The sequence below is a fragment of the Myxocyprinus asiaticus genome, chromosome 45 (genome assembly GCF_019703515.2).
Source record: "Myxocyprinus asiaticus isolate MX2 ecotype Aquarium Trade chromosome 45, UBuf_Myxa_2, whole genome shotgun sequence".
In the NCBI taxonomy this organism is placed as follows: domain Eukaryota; kingdom Metazoa; phylum Chordata; class Actinopteri; order Cypriniformes; family Catostomidae; genus Myxocyprinus; species Myxocyprinus asiaticus.
The window spans coordinates 5,161,114-5,167,359 of record NC_059388.1 but is presented as its reverse complement, the minus strand read 5'-3'; positions in this window follow the sequence as shown (position 1 = coordinate 5,167,359).

The window sequence follows — 6,246 nt, the reverse complement described above, 5'->3', positions numbered from 1 at the left end:
TTGAAAATAATAATAATAAAAATACTACTAATAATAAATATAGCTGCAAGCAGCGATGACGGGCCCAAGTACCATGGGTCCATTTCCACTCGGTGGCTTTCGGAAAACAATGCATGATGGACACAGCAACAACTCAACATTAATGTAAGCTTGGACCCTAATCATACAATGAGTAATAGATATATGCCACCATCCAGTTTGACTACAACTTCAACTTCACAAAATTTTCCATCAGCAGTGTTTAAACAATTTAAGCAATTGGGGTAAATGTAAGAGAACTTTTTCAATATCTGTTGTAAGTGCCACGCTTTCTGCTGCCAGTTGGTGGTGCTATGACTGTGACCCACAATAGCCACGTCCATGTGATTAGCCCCCAAGTAAAAACATACAACTCAATTTTAATCTAAATCACACAATGCATGCAGAAGATATGAGACACTACCTGTTTGCCTATTTTTGCCATTAATTTAGTGAATCTCCATGGCAACACCGTGTTCGATATTTAAAAATCTGTTTGCAATTTAGCATCTTCGATGTCTTGGCATAATGTTGTCTAAATGTGGTGACAGTCTCATGAATCACCATTCAGAGAATCTATCTCTCTATCTATCTATCTATCTATCTAGATATTCTTGCTAACTGATTCATTTAAAATTTTAGCTATAATTTAATTATTTATTGAAAAAAATATGTAGATCTAAAGATTATATTGCAATGAAATTATTTACCATTTTTATTTATCCATAAACTGGCTTTAAATTAAATTAACAAATGTAATTCATGGCATTAGGTGTTAAGGTAGTCTAAGTAGATTTTAATATGAGCACTGAAGTCATTTAGGTTTGTAATTTTGTTCCAATTCTGTTGCTGCATTTATTTCTCTGTGCACTGTCAAAATAAATTTAAAGTATATTAAATTTGAGTCTGCATTCGTTATTCATATGCACAACTGTTTAAATAGCCTCTAAATTAATGTAGGGCAAATGAGGACATAAATTAGTTTAGAATACTGCATTCACACTGACCACACCCACAAGAACAAATAAACCAATCTGACTGGCTGATGAATCTGACAAACTGACTTTAGATGCCTATTCACCTGCATTGTTGAGGGATTCTGAAGGCATGATGGTAGAGATGGACGCTACCACTTATTTACTTTTCGATCTGATACCAAGTACTTTTAGGCCAATATCGCCGATATCGTTACCAAAACCGATACCTCTATTAAACAGATTTTTTATGAATTCTTTGGATAAAATTAGTAACTTTATTATTACTTAATTTTTTTATATATATTTATGGGCCTAAACAGAAAATTATTAGGCTGCTTTGTTAACCCTTAAAAAATGTGTTAGTATAAGCCACATATAAAACCTCAAAATGAACCATAGATATTATTATATGGTTACTATTACTAAAACCAAGTTACCATATGGATACTACAGTAATGCTGTAGTAAAACCATGGTTAATTGTATCAAAACCTTGGTTACTGACAAAAAAACAAAAAAAAAACAAAACAATGGTTACTACAGTCATGGTTACTAATACAATATTACTACAGTAAAGCCATGGTAAGTTTTCATAAGGGTATCATTTATTAATTAGGATTAAAGATCATATCAATGTTTTAACAACTCTGAATTTAAATAAACCTGTAAAAATTGTCAAACAAGGCCATAAAAATACATGTCACGTCTAGGTTTGTCATTACTTACTGTGAATAACTCCAGATGCTGTTTTTCTGTCATTACCTCAGGAAAGCACTGCTCCCTCTTTGAACGAGCGCTATTATTGAAAGGATGAGCGCTGTCCGACTGCTGGTGTATTTTAGTATTTCTGCGCATCAAGATGAGCAGAAGAAAAAATAGTTCAGGTGTCATGCAACAATTCACTCATTTAATTCTTTTTTCCACTTGGAAGCTTATGAGATGCATTAATATTCATGTAATCTAAATAATAAGTGTGTCATAATTTTGTGTCATTCTCAGCACGCAGGGTAAAGATGTGCAGTAGCAATTAATAAAGAATAGGCAATGTAAAGAATATGTAAAGTATGTAAGTTAGATAGGTCTATGTGTAGTATGTTTATATATGTAGCACCGAGGTCCTGTGAGGCACGACATTTTGTTCCCTTGTATGTCTCTACATATAGTGGAATGACAATAAAGCTCACTTGACTTGAGTTCTAGTCTTACACTGAGAGGCCGTTCACATTGAGCACGTTTGTGTCCATCTGCGCTGTTTTAAAAATGATTTCAATGTAAACGTGTGCTAGACAGACATCTTTGACGGCTTGTTCGTGTTTTTAGACGCCATGTCAAGTTAAAAAGAACTTAAACTGTTAAAGTCAAGACACATAATTTTTGCTCTTTTGTGGCGCTGCATGTAATTTTAGTGCAAAAACAAATGCATTAAAGCATGTGAATGGCATGTAAAATGATTTCAAATACTGCGCTGAAATAAAAAAAAAAAATATATTTTGAATATTAGCTAATATATAGGACTATGTGATTACACAAACACCGTCAACAACCGTCAAGTCGCGCCAGCTTCTAGCAGAATTAAAACTAATAAACGTATTCAGAGCTGAATACTGTAGCTGTTCACTTGCGAAAAAACTTGGAATAATTTCATGGCTCCCAAAAGTCTTGTTAAATCCAAAGAAATTAATATTTCTGCCACTGTATGTCAGTGGATGGGTGTTACACTTTAAAAATAAAATGCAATAAAAGATGCGGGGAGATGAGAGTAGCGGAAACACAGACACATTTATTGACTGTTCTATATTTGAAAAAATAAATAAACCCAGCGACCTGCGAAGTTCAGACAGTGATGACCACAAACTCTCCGCTTCAGCAGCGGGAATTTGCACGAGAACATCGGTGATCAAGATGGCACAGCTCACGAACACCCATCGCACAACCCAGCCATGAAACACTTGGTTTATATAGGAAGGAAACACATTGTGTGCTGGTGCTGCACATTAACAATTAGCTCACACACCTGACAGCGATTAAGAGAGAGAGAAATAAAGACAAAACACACTCTACATACACACAAACAATACGGCCGAGAAGGCAATCTCAATGAGGGACATATTTCGCTTTTCTATTTTCTGGAAAAGAGTGCGAGCTGCAGAAAAAGCTGCTGACACTAAAAGACATTGATAACAGCCATAACAAACATTTATCAAAAATTCAAGACACACTTCCTTCCGCCAGTTGGTGACGCTATGACCGTGATCCACAAAAGTCACATCAATGTGATCAGCCTGCAAGGACAAACATTAGGCTCAGTTTTGATGTTTTTAATTTTCTGCACGCAGAAGATATGAGACATTTCCTTATTCCAATTTTTTATGTTATTTTACCGTGTCACCATGGCAACACCATTCGATATATCAAAAATCCCTTTGCAATTTAGCATCGTCAATGTCTTGGCATGATGTCACCCCTATTTGGCACGTGAAACACAAAATCCCTGGGAGGAGTATATCAAATTCCTGAGCATGCATTTTTCAAACAATCCAAAATGGCCAACTTCCTTTAGGGCAGAGCTTATGAATGTCAGTGCGAACGTCAGTGTTTGTCCGGTTTCATGAGATCTATATATGTACAAAGTTTGGTGACTGTAGCTCAAAAGGGATGTGCTGCAGAGGCCTGGAAATGGCAAAAACTGAGCAAAAATTGAAGAGAAAAATCAAAATGGCTGACTTCCTGTTGAGTTTAGGATATGGATCCCAGAGACTTTTTGTAGGTATGTTACACATTTGTACCGATTTTCGCACGTGTAGGTGAAACGTAGCGTAAAGCGCACATCGTTGAAAGTTTGTAGGTGGCGCTATCGAGCCATTTTGCCACACCTAATTCTGAAACCCATACCAGATGTAAATTTTCGCCACTTCTGATGCGTGTGCAATGTTTCATGAGTTTTCGAGTATGTTTAGGCCCTCAAAAATGTGATTCATTTGGGGGGGAAAAATACATGCATAGATAAACGGATAAACAGAAGCAGATACTGGCCCTAATAAACGGAGCAGATACAATAGGGTCCTTGCACCTCGGTGCTCGGGCCCTAATAATAAATGGAGCAGGTACAATAGGCTCCTCACACCTCGGTGCTTGGGCCCTAATAGTAATCCTTAGAAGAACAATAGGTCCTCGCACTTTCAGTGCTTGGGCCTTAATAATAATCCTTAGAAGAACAATAGGGCCTCGCACTTTCAGTGCTTGGGCCCTAATAATATTAACATTTTATTTTTTGCAGATATATAGATCATGATAAATGTTTCTGGTTCCGGCAGACCTAACTAAAGCAGCCTAATTGTGGATAAATTAGGTGTATGCCTGGCTAAATAGGTTAGTTTTTAGTCTAGACTTAAACTTCAGTGAGAGTGTCTGTTTCCCGAACAGTGTTAGGGAGAATATTCCATAGTTTAGGAGCCAAATTTTGTGATTTTAATGAACGTGATGGAATATAGCGTGGTAGAAGGTCACTTAAGTACTGCGGAGCAAGACCATTCAAAGCTTTGTACGTAGTTAACAAAATGTTAAAATTAAAACGAAATGGGGGCCTGGATAGCTCAGCGAGTATTGACGCTGACTACCACCCCTGGAGTCGCGAGTTCAAATCCAGGGCATGCTGAGTGACTCCAGCCAGGTCTCCTAAGCAACCAAATTGGCCCGGTTGCTAGGGAGGGTAGAGTCACATGGGGTAACCTCCTCATGGTCGCATTAATGTGGTCTCGCTCTCGTAAATAGCGTGAAGCCTCCACACGCGTTATGTCTCGCAGTAAAGCGCTCAACAAGCCATGTGATAAGATGCACAGATTGACAGTCTCAGATGTGGAGGCACCTGAGATTCGTCCTCCGCCACTTGGATTGAGGCAAGTCACTATGCCACCACGAGGACTTAGAGCGCATTGGGATTCAAAATTGGGGAGAAAAGGGGAGAAAATAAAAAACTATGTAATGATGATAACAGTAACTATGTATGTAATTTGACAGCTTTGTGCTGCTAAATTACAGTTGTATACTTTAGCTGTAAAAACAGTATCTAGCTGTTAATTTCAACAACAGTAAAACACTGTATTTTTACAGTACGATGCTGGAGACTACAGCTGCCAGTAGTTTACTGTTTTTTAACAGGATTTCTTTTTACAGTGCAGTTGTATTTCCAACTTAAAATGTACATATCTTACCAAATCTGCATTCAAGTAACCCTGTATTTCTAACCCTGTAATACCTGTTGTATGTATGTAACCCTAACAAGAGACAACCAATAGGAGAGAAGACTTGTTATTGGAGCTCACGTCATCCGTCTCCTAGTCGAGTGCAGGCAACACAGAGAAGTTAAAGTTTCTGTGAGCATTTACACTTCTATATGATGTCTGTAATCATATACATGGATGTAATAAAAATGATGCGTGGAAAAGAACCTGTCAGCAGTCTGAGTGAGTCTAATTCATACACTGATAGATCGTTCATCTAGTTAATGATATGATGCAATGAGCACTGCAGCAGTTCATATTAAAACACTCTTCCCTGCAGAATGTTCATTTTTAGTTACAATAAAACTAATTCCTTGTCACATTAGAGTGATATTTTAGTTTTACTGGCAATTTATCTCATCTGTGATCATATTTACATGAAGTCCACAAATAACGTTAGAATGACAGCAGTAGGAATGCCGACTGGCGACTTCACAGTACATAATAAAGTCACTGCATGTGTTTACAGGGCTTAACGCATTGAAATGTTGTTTATTATAATATTCTAACTGTTAAAAGAAATATGTTTTGTTATGCTTTGCATTTGACTGGGTTGTAATGTCTTGCATTGAGAGCTGTTTCTGAATGTTTTGTGTACAGTATATGTGTGTGAGGATGCCCTGCCCAGGGTGTGCAAGGGGGAGACTGTGGACAAAAGGGGTTCACCACTGTTTCAAATGTGGTTCTCCAAACAGTTACAGAGAGTACGGCATGACCGTGGCCGACAACAGCCTTAAATAAACACACTGTTTATGAGATCGGCCTCATGCTACAATACATTTTAAATCCCTTTTCAGTAATAAGGTCGATTTTTCTTTTTGTCTGCCAAAATCAGTATATGCTTTCTGAATTTCCAAACTGCTTTGCAAATGTAGTCGCTAGCCAGATAGGGACATGAAATCAAAGTGGAACTAGGCACATTGGGTCCGAATTTAGGTGGAAACAAAATATGGAACTAACGCACCAATTTCC